The sequence below is a fragment of the Eptatretus burgeri genome, chromosome 5, assembly GCF_056783735.1.
Source record: "Eptatretus burgeri isolate ZD-2024b chromosome 5, Ebu_testis_v1, whole genome shotgun sequence".
NCBI lineage: Eukaryota > Metazoa > Chordata > Myxini > Myxiniformes > Myxinidae > Eptatretus > Eptatretus burgeri.
This window is the reverse complement of record NC_140965.1, coordinates 41,196,858-41,209,371: the sequence shown is the minus strand read 5'-3', so window position 1 is coordinate 41,209,371 and position 12,514 is coordinate 41,196,858. Positions and strand designations below refer to the sequence as shown.

Sequence of the window (12,514 nt, the reverse complement as noted above, 5' to 3'; positions counted from 1 at the left end):
ATCTCCTGAACATCAGACATTGTCTACACCAAGCTAGGCACGCATGTCAATGACATGGGAACAAAATCAGACTTACTGCTAGTCATTGTGGTCAGATGTTATGCCCGTGTAGCCGATTCCTGATAGTTCTGGCACTAACTGGTCACAAGCCAGTGATTCTATGAGCTGTCAAACTTGCTGTCTGGAAACCGTTCCTAATAAACGTTTTCCTACTGACGTAACTTCAAGATATGGTTATCCTACCGACGTGACTTCACACATGGTCGCCCAGAACGTGGATGGTCTCTGATGTTGCCGATTTGTTGATAACGTCTCCAGAGTGACTATATGGTGTTTTGATGAACACCAAAATGCCTAGCCACAACGTTTTGTGGCATTCCTGTCTCAAGCATGCCAACAGCACATAGACGTTCATTTTCAGAAAAAGTGTGGCATCACGTTTATGGCGTTTAGATGTCAACAGGATTGTTTTTCACAGCTGGGATGGTTCACCGAATCATGCTGCATCGCAATTTGCTCATTACCACATGTACCACAGCCATGTGACACAAGATGGTTGAAGAAGACTTGAATGATGTCATTCCAGATCTGTACCAAGGCCTGCCACAGTTGGGCCAATGTCACTGCGAAGACTGGTTTTGAAGACTGCAAAATTGTCGTTCCAATTCATCCCACACATTATATGGGAGAAAGATCAGGTGATACAGCTAGAAAGCAGTACTCAAACTGTGGGTGAAAACCTTTTATGTGGATAAGAATTCAGGTGTGCCGAGGAAGGACTTTGCACGATGGAGGATGCCCAATCGTCGGCTGGTTTTGGAAGCCAATTTTTAAATGTGGCTTGCCAAAGAAAGATCATGGCTGATAGTGAGACCCAGGAGTTTGAATGACTGAACCTCCTCAAGAGGATTGTTAAGAAACTAGAAGGGAGGATTTGCCAGATGAGAAAGAGATTTATCTGGACCCAAAGACATATTCCAAGTGTTTGAACAGCTTGTGATTTTGTCAAGTTCTGACGAGAGGGAAGATACTGCTACTTGCCTATCTCAAGGATGAGGGATATCACAGCAAAGGGTGGAGTCATCATCACAAATAGATCGAGAGGATTTTCCAGATAGTCTTCTCTGACAATTCCAACCCAACTCCAGTGAATACTGAGGGTAACCCGGCGATTCTTATCCCTCCCTGGGTGGGGTGGGATCATCGATCCTCTGAGGTAATCTTTGCCCTGATTGGACAGGGTTTCATGGGGTGATATCTGTCCCCTTCTGATTGGACAGGGGGAAACCCTGCCTGTCTGGGGCGGAGTCGGAGCTCTGAGGTAATCTTTGCCCTGATTGGACAGGGTTTTATGGGGTGATATCTGTCCCCCTCTGATTGGACAGGGGGAAAACCCTGCCTGTCTGGGGCGGAGTCGGAGCTCTGAGGTAATCTTTGCCCTGATTGGACAGGGTTTCATGGGGTGATATCTGTCCCCCTCTGATTGGACAGGGGGAAAACCCTGCCTGTCTGGGGTGGAGTCGGAGCTCTGAGGTAATCTTTGCCCTGATTGGACAGGGTTTTGTGGGGTGATGTTCTGGCCATCCTCGATTGGACAGGGGGAAACCCCTCCTTTCCTGGGCGGAGTCGGTGTTGTGAGGTGAGGAAACCTCCGCCCACGTGCGTTCAATCACGGACGTGGGCAATGGTGTCGATGGTGCGAAGAAGTGAAGGATTGATTCGTTGGCGTCGGGTATTTGCAAAAATCTAACTAGAAAGAAACCCGCAGCGCACGGACACTTATCAACCCATTAAACATAGGGGAGGGTTCCAACTATAAACACATACTTATCGATATAACTGAACTGCGGGGACTCTGGCTGTTGTGTGCAAATGGCTTCCATATTCGAAACAATATTATGTACTGGAAAGAACTTGCAAAAGCTATTGTATTTGAAGTTTTAACCTTAACTTATAAGCAATTTACTGATTTCCAAACTGCCCGGATTATCAGCTGGGCACCGTTTTTCATCGATGTTTCCATCCTTTCAGGCCAGGACCTCTCCAAACGGCGGATCCACAACGCAAACGGTGGAAAATCACCTCAATAATTTTATAGGATCCAGAACCGGATTTGGATCTTCAGCAAAATCTAATCATTTCATCCTTGTCACATACCTAAACTCCCCACCAAATTTCGTCCAAATCCATGGACAACTTTTTAAAATATTCTGTTCTCAAACAAACAAACAGAGACAAACAGAGACAGACAGGAGGAGGAGATTGGGACCATATTCTTTGCAGAGCGTTGGTGCTGCTTCAGCAGTCTTCTTGGCTATTGGGCACAATTCTGGACGGGTCACCACTCCGACACAGTATACCAGAAAGCTGGCACTCACTTTGCCGACCTCAGAAGGTATGACTGGCCGAGTTAACCCCACCTGGTATTAATTCAACAACTGAGTGGGATTTGAACTCAGGACCCTTGGAACCAAAGCCCACCACTCAAACCATTAAGCCAACACCAGGCATAGACAGACAGACAGACAGACAGACAGACAGACAGACAGACAGACAGACAGACAGACAGACAGACAGACAGGGGTGAAAACATAATCTCCATCCACCTTCGGTGGCAGAAGTAAATATCATCCTTCCTGTCTTCCACCAGTGGAGAATTTCATTCCATCACTTTATATCGGCACCGATGATCTGTATTCAGGAACAAATTTTCTGGAGTTATTGTTTCTCCATTTCATCTTGCATGCTGTAGATGTGTGTGCTAATCTTGAACTTGATGCATTTCCAAGAGGATTTTTTTTTTCTGCAGGACCACACGAATTTTCATTTACAAACACTCTTCTGGATAATCCTTCACCAAAGCAATAAACAGACCAAAAGCTGCCTGCCAATAGCTGCTCAGTGATTTATGAAAGAAATAAGACTTTGCAACAGGGTTTGTGCACCTGTCTGATGACAAGCATGCACACCAATGATTTGAAAGGCTTTAGAATGAGTTGTGGCCAACATTTAATCACCGTGTGATGCAGTAAGAGAGGTGTTATGATGGAGCATGTACAAGTACAGTCAAATCTCCCATGATGAAAATGAGTCTTTGGGCAGATCACTTTACCATTGCAGACAGGTCGGTGGTCTCTCTGTCTTCTACCTCCTCTTTTCTGGTTTTGCAACCTCTGCTCTTTCCATGCTTTGTTCCATTCCTCCCCCATCCGAGGTCTCTGCGGTCCACCATCAACTCCCTTCTGGTGAAATTCCCCAAATCCAGCATCACTTGTTCCTTTGTTCCTCCATTGTTCCTCCATCATTTGTTCCTCCATTGTTCCCACCTGTGGAACCAACTTCCACATTCTCTTCAATCTCATTCTTCCTTCCAAGCCTTCAAGACGGCTGTTCACCATGATCGCAGATTGTCCCCAATCCAACCCCTTGATTTTTTTCTACCCCAATCAACTCTACCCCAACCCTCAAGCTTACCCATCTCCTTCCAAATTTTCCGTTTTACCTCCTGAGAGTTTCCTTCTGTATCCGTCTTATCCATCCCAAGTATCCTTCCCTACCCCTCATTCCTCCCCACACACATTATTTGTTCGTCTCCCTCGATTTTGTCCTTCAACTCGGCTGTTTGTGTTGCAGACCCCCACCGCCTTTCTCTACTGCTCCTTTTGTTATGGTGCATCCTGATCCATTCAGTGTTCTTGCTCTACCAGGAGCCTTGACTATATAGAAAAAAACTATATAAATACTTATTAATTTATTCGAACATGACCATATCAACAGCTGAAGTGGGGAATGTTTGAAAGCTTCGACGTGACTGGTGAGTGTCTCCAAACAGGTTTACAGTTGTCACGTCGTGAGTCACCATGCAACCCCACAAGGCAGAAATATCACAGTGTCACATTGAAAGTAGAAAACGCCTGTGGGTACTGAATGCTGGTGAGCAACTACTGTCATAAGAACCAGTGAAACAACAATCTGAAATCATAACAAGACAGAAAACCCGCACCTACACGAATACTTGAAAATATGAATGTATTTACTGGAACATATAGACATAAAATTTAGAAATCAAAATTGGACATCATCAGCCACATTGTATTTCATTCTCAACATTGTGGTGTCCAATTCAAATCGAAAATGTTAAACGTTTACTCTTTAGGAATTATTGGCATGATCACTGAAAACATTTTAAAATCAAAGTGAATTCAAATTCTTGAAGTTATTCTACACTGTTTAAAATGGAAATAATTGGAGTACCATGATTATTATTACCTCTGCCACAAAAGGTGGGCAGACGTTATGTTTTCGCATTTGCCTGTTGTTTGTCTGTGACCTGGTATCTTAAAAAGTTATGGACGGATTCGGACAAAATTTTGGTGGAGAGGTTTGATGTGTGATAAGGATGAATTTATTCGATTTTGGTGAACATCTGGATCCGGACACAATCATTTTTTTCTTCGCCATTGAGAGATAGGGCCAAATGCGATATATATATATATATATATATATATATATATATATATATATATATATATATATATATATATATATATATATAAATATATAAATATTTCGGCACGCCCCTTTCTTTGTTCCACAATCAGATTTTTGTTACTGCATGAAATGAAACAAGATTTGGCACATATACTAATGATATTATTGTCTTCCTTAAGAGGCCCCTCAAAATTCGTTTTGATGCATTTTCACAAACTCCAACGGATTCCATTCAAATTCGGTACGATTATGGCTTTTGGTCAAACTGAGGTCATTGGCTATAAATTTTTTCCATAACACTTCCGATATTCGAAAAAATCGATAAATCGATGTCCCTTATGGGATTTTCCATTCAAATCCACTGAAGTTTAAGGCCTACGGGGGACGCAAATTTCCACTTTGCCCCGGGCGCTGTTTACCTCCGCGACGCCAAGCTGTTAGGGTTAGGGTTGGTGTTAGGGTTAGGGTTAGCTACCCTCACACTAACCCAAACAGCTAACCCTAACCCTAACAGCTAACCCTAACCCTAACCCTAACCCTAACAGCTAACCCTAACCCTAACCCTAACCGCTAACCCTAACTGCTAACCCTAACCCTAACTGCAACCCTAACCCTAACCGCTAACCCTAACCGCTAACCCCTAACCGCTAACCCCTAACAGCTATTCAGGAAATTTGCAAGAAAGCCCGGGCAACGCCGGGCATTACTACTAGTATGTATGTATATATATATATATATATATATATATATATATATATATATATATATATATATATATATATACATATATATATATATATATATATATCTTCTATACTAATAAGAGGTAATGTGTGTGTGTGTGTGTGTGTGTGTGTGTGTGTGTGTGTGTGTGTGTGTGTGTGTGTGTGTGTGTGTGTGTGTGTGTGTGTGTGTATCTCCTCTCCTCCATAACTCCAAAACTATAAAACCTAGCAGCCTCAAACTTTGCATGCATACTAAGAAAACTCCAAGGAAGTGCAAGAGTGAAAATTGGGTGTTTGGGTTAATTAAAACACTCCTTTTGAAGATAATTAACGGCCTTATTTAATTATATTTTTCATCAGGCGATCCTCGGCCACCTCGCTGTTTTATAAACGATTTTAGGAGCACGAAGCGATTTCATGTATTATATGATACGATTTTCCACGAACTACTCTCATGGACGAATTAAAGTATATCATCGAAATATTGTTTCGGTTTTCTTTTCCTTACTTATCTTTTCCCACTGTTTGGAGAATTATATTGAGTGAACAAAAAGTTTTGGAATGTGCTAAAATTAACCAGCTTCATTGAGCTATATGATTGAATGCATTCACTGCTGGACTGCATGCCATGTCCCCCCAGAGAGACTGTCTATCCACAGTGTCTACCACATCTCTGTCTATATTTCTGGAGGTTTTGTGAGGTGCTCTTCAGGGAATCAAAGCAAATGTGGTAAAAAAAAACAAAAAAAAAAACAAGGACAAATGTGTCCAAGAGCTGCGTCCTAAAGGTTTTGTCTTCACCAGAAGAAGAAGAACAAGAAGAATAAGAAGAAGAAGAAGAAGAAGAAGAAGAAGAAGAAGAAGAAGAAGAAGAAGAAGAAGAAGAAGAAGAAGAAGAAGAAGAAGAAGAAGAAGAAGAAATAACAAGAAGAAGAAGAACAACGCGGAGCTCTCTTAGAGCCAGCGTTCGCAACGCGACGTGGCTAAAAATTCATTACAGAAAGTTGAAACATCAGCATTTTGATCACAATGACAACAGCAACTTCCGATATTTTGTCACGTGCCTTGATGGAGCCAATAGCAAGACCCGTCATGGAGGCTCCTGTTCATGACGAGAAAATCGTGTATTTACGAAATCACAACACATTAAATGGAATAATCTTTAAATACTAACGTGAACTTTTCGAAACTTTAAAGCAAATGTCCGAATATATTTAAAACTTCATGATAGACGCTCTCAAAAGGCACCCACAATGTGAGGATGTGTACAGATGTTTAGTATTTAAGGAGATCCGGATCCTGTATATAAAAGAGCCGAGTCCTAAAGGTAGAAGAAGAAGAAGAAGAAGAAGAAGAAGAAGAAGAAGAAGAAGAAGAAGAAGAAGAAGAAGAAGAAGAAGAAGAAGAAGAAGAAGAAGAATGATGATGATGATAATAATGCGGAGCTCTCTTAGAGCCAGCGTTCGCTATGCGAGAGGCGGCAAAAAACGGACGTTTAAAAAAAAAAGTGATCACGTTTGCGTGGTCCCCGAACTGATTTACCACGTGACGCGTGCACAAACGAGCAGGCAAGATGGATTATCTGCAATGTTTATTTCGCGGGTGGTTGAACTTTGCGATGTCTCCAGGGTTGTTCTGCATCAAGCTGCAACTCTTTTGAGGATAAAGTCATTCTTTGAACAAATTCATTTTATTTCATTAACTGCTGCGTGCACTGTGAAGACCAGCTTTAACGTTAAAGGGATCCTATATGATATACAGCAACAGCGTGTCAAACCATTCCTTATCAACCATTTAATTAGAGTGCTTTCATAAGTGCTTAAGCCACTTGCTGAATGCCTTACAGTCGACAGCGGGACTGCGCTACATCCGTCTAAGCGAATCCTTCACTCACTGCGGATGCCTTTGCCCACCACGTGATTCAGAACGAATGGTTCGTGTTCCGTCAACCTGAGCGAGTGGTTCGTGCTCCATCACCCTGAGCGAGTGGTTCGTGCTCCGTCACCCTGAGCGAGTGGTTGGTGCTCCATCACTCTGAGGGAGTGGTTCGTGCTCCATCACCCTGAGCGAGTGGTTCGTGCTCCATCACCCTGAGCGAGTGGTTGGTGCTCCATCACTCTGAGGGAGTGGTTCGTGCTCCATCACCCTGAGCGAGTGGTTCGTGCTCCATCACCCTGAGCGAGTGGTCCGTGCTCCATCACCCTGAGCGAGTGGTTCGTGCTCCGTCACCCTGAGCGAGTGGTTGGTGCTCCATCACTCTGAGGGAGTGGTTCGTGCTCCATCACCCTGAGCGAGTGGTTCGTGCTCCATCACCCTGAGCGAGTGGTCCGTGCTCCGTCACCCTGAACTGAGGTGAAGGATGGGGCAAGAACCAGAAAGCAATGCACTGTGGCCCAAATCTCGCTCTCTTATTGGGCCACAGTGGCTCTAGCCATGCCCCGCAAGGCTCCTAGACCAGAAACTGGCTCAGATGCCCACCAGCTTCGGCACGGTTCAAAGCTCCTGGCTTAACATGGCGAGCATGCTCCTCGAGCTGGCACCCCAGCCCCAAACGTGCACTTAGTGTAGTCTGTATGTAGGATGGTAGCTGTCTATCTCCGTTACCTACGGACTCCTTCATGAGCCACAATGTACATTCGGGACCTGAACCAAATCCCTGGATCTCCCTTCCCTCGACCCCTCCTCTTTGCTTACAGTCCTGCCATGGTCTGATGACTGGATGAGAGATGTGATAATTCTGGATGCCATTGATGCCACTCGTGATCGGCAACAGGACTCCGAAGGTGAATTGTAGCCCATGAATTGAAATAGTGACTTCACCTCCAGATTATTGAGTTTGTGGAGAGGTATATCTGCTGAGAGAAAGCTCGCAACTACCCGATCAACAAATTATTGTCCCTTGCTCACTTTCTCAGCTAGCAGCAATGTCTGTCAAGGTTCATCTTCAGCATCCTTGGCTCTCGTGTGTTTTATACTGTCACGATGGTTCAGAATACTGGACCGTCGTTCGTGGCACACGACAAGAACAGAGCTTGCATAACAAACAGTTCCCAGAAGTTACTACGAACAGGAAGTTACGACGAACTTGATGACAGGAAGTCAGCTCATTCAATGCACAGGTGATACTCGATCAAAATGTTGTTTTTCATTGTCGCTTCACTTAGGCATGATGCCACCTGGCTGAGCATTTAGCAGATTTAGCCACTCAAGTGAGATTAACGCCGGAAGTTGCGCTGATAATGGAAAAGTTGCAAAGTTGCGCTAATGAGGAAAAGTTGCAAAAATAGTTGTGCTTACAACTCCCTCCCACTGCATCCTCAGGCAAAAAGAAAGCGATATCTTTGCATTTCGCGACATGGGAATTCCATGAAAAAAGTTGCAAAAAATTGCCCGACTCATCAGTTGCTCATGGCTGCTCCGCCCCCATCCGCTTCATGGCTTCCACCTTGCTACCTCCAGAGCCAAGTCCCTAGGTTTGTCCCTTTCCCATCTTTGATTGAGTGTGGAGTGAGGTGCCTTTGATTTCTTTACATTTATTTTTACCCCACTGTACATAATTAATTATTTATTAATTGTATTCCCTTCCTACTATCCCAACCCGCCATTGTCTCCACTGTCACAATTCCACCATTCCCTGGTTCTTTTTATTTGTTTGTGTGATGGGAAATAAACCCATTGGTTTTATCAGAACTAAGGTGCTCGTATCTCTTCTCACAACCATGCGTGCGTAGTCCGCCATAATTCAGAATGCCTCCACAGGAGTTAAAACCATTTGATACATCGTGGGATTTTAACCTTCCCCTGCAACGAGCTAGACGTTAGTTGAACCGCTGATTTGACAATATATTTTTAATTAAATGTCATATATATATATATATATATATATATATATATATATATATATATATATATATATATATTGAATAATTTGTGCTTTGGAGAATTCAAATGCTCATGCATCAGCTGACTTTCATCAGGAGTGAAATCTCCATGATCTCCCTCTCATATAAACACTACATGAGTGGATCGGCAACCAACCACAAAGTGTTTTGCATGGTCTCGCGACTGCCAGCCAATCCTAACTGAAGGCTAACCAACCAATGGTAAGTGTGCCAGGGAGAAATGATGGTGTGTTTCTTTACAGCAAAAATAATTTGTGTGAAAAAGGTATTTTGAGAGTAAGTTGATTTTTTGGGGTTCTATTTGATAGTTGACAAATCCTTTAATTGTTCAAAGTTCATGGTTCATTGAATTTTCAAAATGCTTGTGGAAATAAAGAAAAATGTGACCATGATTTAAAAAAAAAATACAAATGACCCAAATGAATACCTAATCAGTATTTGGGGGAAATCAGTCACCACGTGAGACACATAGAGCACAAAAGAAAGCATGAAAACTACGGAAAGCTATCAAGTCATGAGGTGACATGTTAATGAGTGTTGTGTGGGAACCATTACACTTCCTGCAATATAAACAGTTCATTAATTTTTTTTGTTTGTTTGTTCATTCATTTATTGTTTGCATGTGTGATGGCGGTCTATAGTCTCTCCCATTTGCCCCTGCCCAGCCATTGTGGAATTGGGAAGCACTATGGGAGGAGGTAGAGCTGCATGGTTAAGTGCTCAACAAGCATTGCACTATCTGTGGCCATGTAATCACACATTGGCCCAGCGATGCGTGCCAAAGCCTTTATCCATTTGGGCGTGGGGTTAGTTCGAAGGTAAAATTATGAGTTTTAATGGAAGAAACAAAACGATAAAGGTGGTGATACTCTCAGGAGCGAAATCCCCAAGTGAGGTTGCATTCACCATTTGTAACATCACATGGGCAATGTCTTTTCAGAGTAATTTCCACTTGATTTACCTTTTGTACTCAATGGATTTATTATTTTCTGTGGTTCAGGTTTTTGTTCTATTCTTCTTTTTTGACTGCAGACTAAAAAATTGTACAATTGCCTTTCTTCACTTTCGAACAAGTGAGTCAAGACGGCGGCGAACGATCAACTGCAATCTTTTCTCGGCAGAGTGGTACCAAAGGGTTCGGGTTAGCCTCAACAAATCTGATGCTAAATGCTTTTATCATACATCCTCTTTCTTCAACCTTTAGATATATCTATTGATTCTGGCTTGAAAGCAGGCACGAAGCTTTCTACGAGAAGAGGGAATTTCTGCAGTAATTTCTTTCTAAATAATCGGCCATTGAAATATTTATGTCCGAGGCTCGTTTTCAATTTGTGTCATGGCAGTATGATGGATGTTCCAAACCAGCTCATCTCGAAGATTATTCATCCTTTGCACCCTACGCATTGTCCTGCTCACATCACTCTATTCCACTATTCCCATTTCCATTTTGCTGTGTTTTGAGTTGTTGCTTTTGTTTACTCTCATGTGAGTTTTCCTCCCACCGCTTTACCGCTTCAATGGCTATAATTCTAGAGGGTGCACATGGCCAAAAGTCACCGAGGTGAAAAACATCACAAGTGGTGCCATGAAGGACATCCAGGTCAATATGTTACATGCCCATTATTTCAGCAACTTCATCAGCGTCAACACCTATCCTTGGGAAATGTGAGGAGATGCGCAAATCTGAGCCACTCAAATTATATCCATCCTCATTATTTTCACCCTCATCGTGGCATTTGTGCTGAAGGTCGAACTTAGCTTTGACAACATATTATTTGTAGATGTGTTTCTCACTTGTATTCAAAATATTTCGATTTTTGGAGATGTTGTTTTTTTTTTGGTCATTAAGCCAGTTATTTAAAATGGAAGCATAAATCTAAAATAAAAACGAATGTTCTTCTCTTTGATTCAGGACTCATAGTCTGGGACTTATGGAAAAGGTGAAAATGTTGCAGATAAATTTTGCTGAATGATAAATATTCATTTTTCATCTCAGATCACATAGTAATTAAGCACCTAATAAAATAACAGGCATTTACGAAGCATACTGCATTGAAACGAGCTATTTGTGGTAACTGGTAGTGTTTAGAGAAGTTAGAATGATGGCCATTTCGATGGCCATCATTGTTTGTCCATGTTCTGTCCTTTGAAATGCTGAGCATCAACCAAGGAAGCAGCACGCACAATTTTATAGTCATTGCTATGACTCGGCCAAGGTTTACAACAACTGACCTTCCAGACTCATAGCGGACGCTCCAACCATGACGCCACCGAGTCTGGTTATCAAATAAAAAAAAATTAATGTAACAAGAAAAGAGCAATCAGAGATTGTAGACCCTCACCAGGACTGCCTTTGTGTGGTGTATGTAATGTTGTGTGGCGGTTGTGTACTGGTGTGTTACATGATTAATAAAAGACATCACCCAATTATTTGATGCAACCCCGCTTTGATCAGACACCTGACCCTGACCCATGAGGTTTTTTTTGTATCATTATTCATGATTCAATTGAATTTAGAATTGGATTAAAATTAATTCAATTCAAATCAAATGGAAGACCAAATAGGTACAGTCCTGCATTGGAGTAATCAGAAGGAACCCGAACAAGAAAAAAGCAAAAATGAAGTGATCAGGAGGAACCTGGATAGGATTTGCATTTCAGCTGCGAATCCTCTAACCTCAAACCCAATCAGGCAGAGCCAAGTGAGCCTTATTCCAAAAAAAAGAAGAAAAAAAGAACCCATATCAAAAAATTAAATAATACCGGCTGTCAGACAATGTCTGATGAAGTTGACATTTATAAATTATACTCCCCATCACCACTATATCATAAATGTGAAGTTTCATGTCGATTGATTAAGAGGTTCCAGAGAAAACATTATTTATTATTTTTCTTCAATCCAATATGGCTGCCAAACTATGTGACCTATCAAGTATTCCTTAACAAATATGTACACCATGACTTGGGGAACATTTGTGTGAAGTTTCCCCTCGATCTGTCCAACCATTCTGGAGAAGAACATTTTTTTACAGGTTTTAGGGTAAATCCAATGTGGCTGCCAAACCATGTGACCTATGACATCATATTGTGAACTTATTGTTCCTCATGGATAGGCGGTCATACATGTAAAGCTTCTCTATGCATGGAATGGTCTCCCTTGTAGATACTGTAAGCCCACTCAGGGGAATGCTGTGTCAGACCTCCTTTTAAGTAATGATCTCAATATGGTGGAGGTCGGGGAGTATTTAGGAGCAAGTGACCATAACATTGTGTGTGCAAAGATTCTGTTGAGGGTAAGAGTTCAGGTTATTAGGGTGAGGCTACTTGATTTCAGGAAGACAAACCTTGAGGGTATGAGGAGAGAATTGGGTGATGTAGATTGGAAGACTCGAACAA

General features: G+C 42.2%; 2 long non-coding RNA genes across 4 annotated transcripts in view; one reads left to right on the top strand and one right to left on the bottom strand.

Annotated features, from left to right (window-relative positions):
* The window catches only part of LOC147026305 (uncharacterized), a 43,962-nt gene extending 42,787 nt beyond the window's left edge, over positions 1 to 1,175 (bottom strand). For both annotated transcript variants that reach the window (XR_015057914.1, XR_015057915.1), the window contains exon 1: positions 77 to 1,175. This is a non-coding gene — a long non-coding RNA (uncharacterized LOC147026305). The remainder of the gene's footprint in view (positions 1 to 76) is intronic.
* Positions 1,176 to 1,509: 334 nt separating this feature from the next.
* LOC147026304 (uncharacterized) lies at positions 1,510 to 11,410 on the top strand. 2 transcript variants are annotated; one of them, XR_015057912.1, is made up of 4 exons: positions 1,510 to 1,639; positions 8,538 to 8,689; positions 9,194 to 9,319; positions 10,151 to 11,410. It is a non-coding gene; the product is annotated as an uncharacterized LOC147026304 (long non-coding RNA). The 2 variants fall into 2 exon arrangements; XR_015057913.1 differs by lacking the exon at positions 1,510 to 1,639 and adding an exon at positions 7,547 to 8,335.
* The last annotated feature ends 1,104 nt before the right edge of the window (positions 11,411 to 12,514 follow it).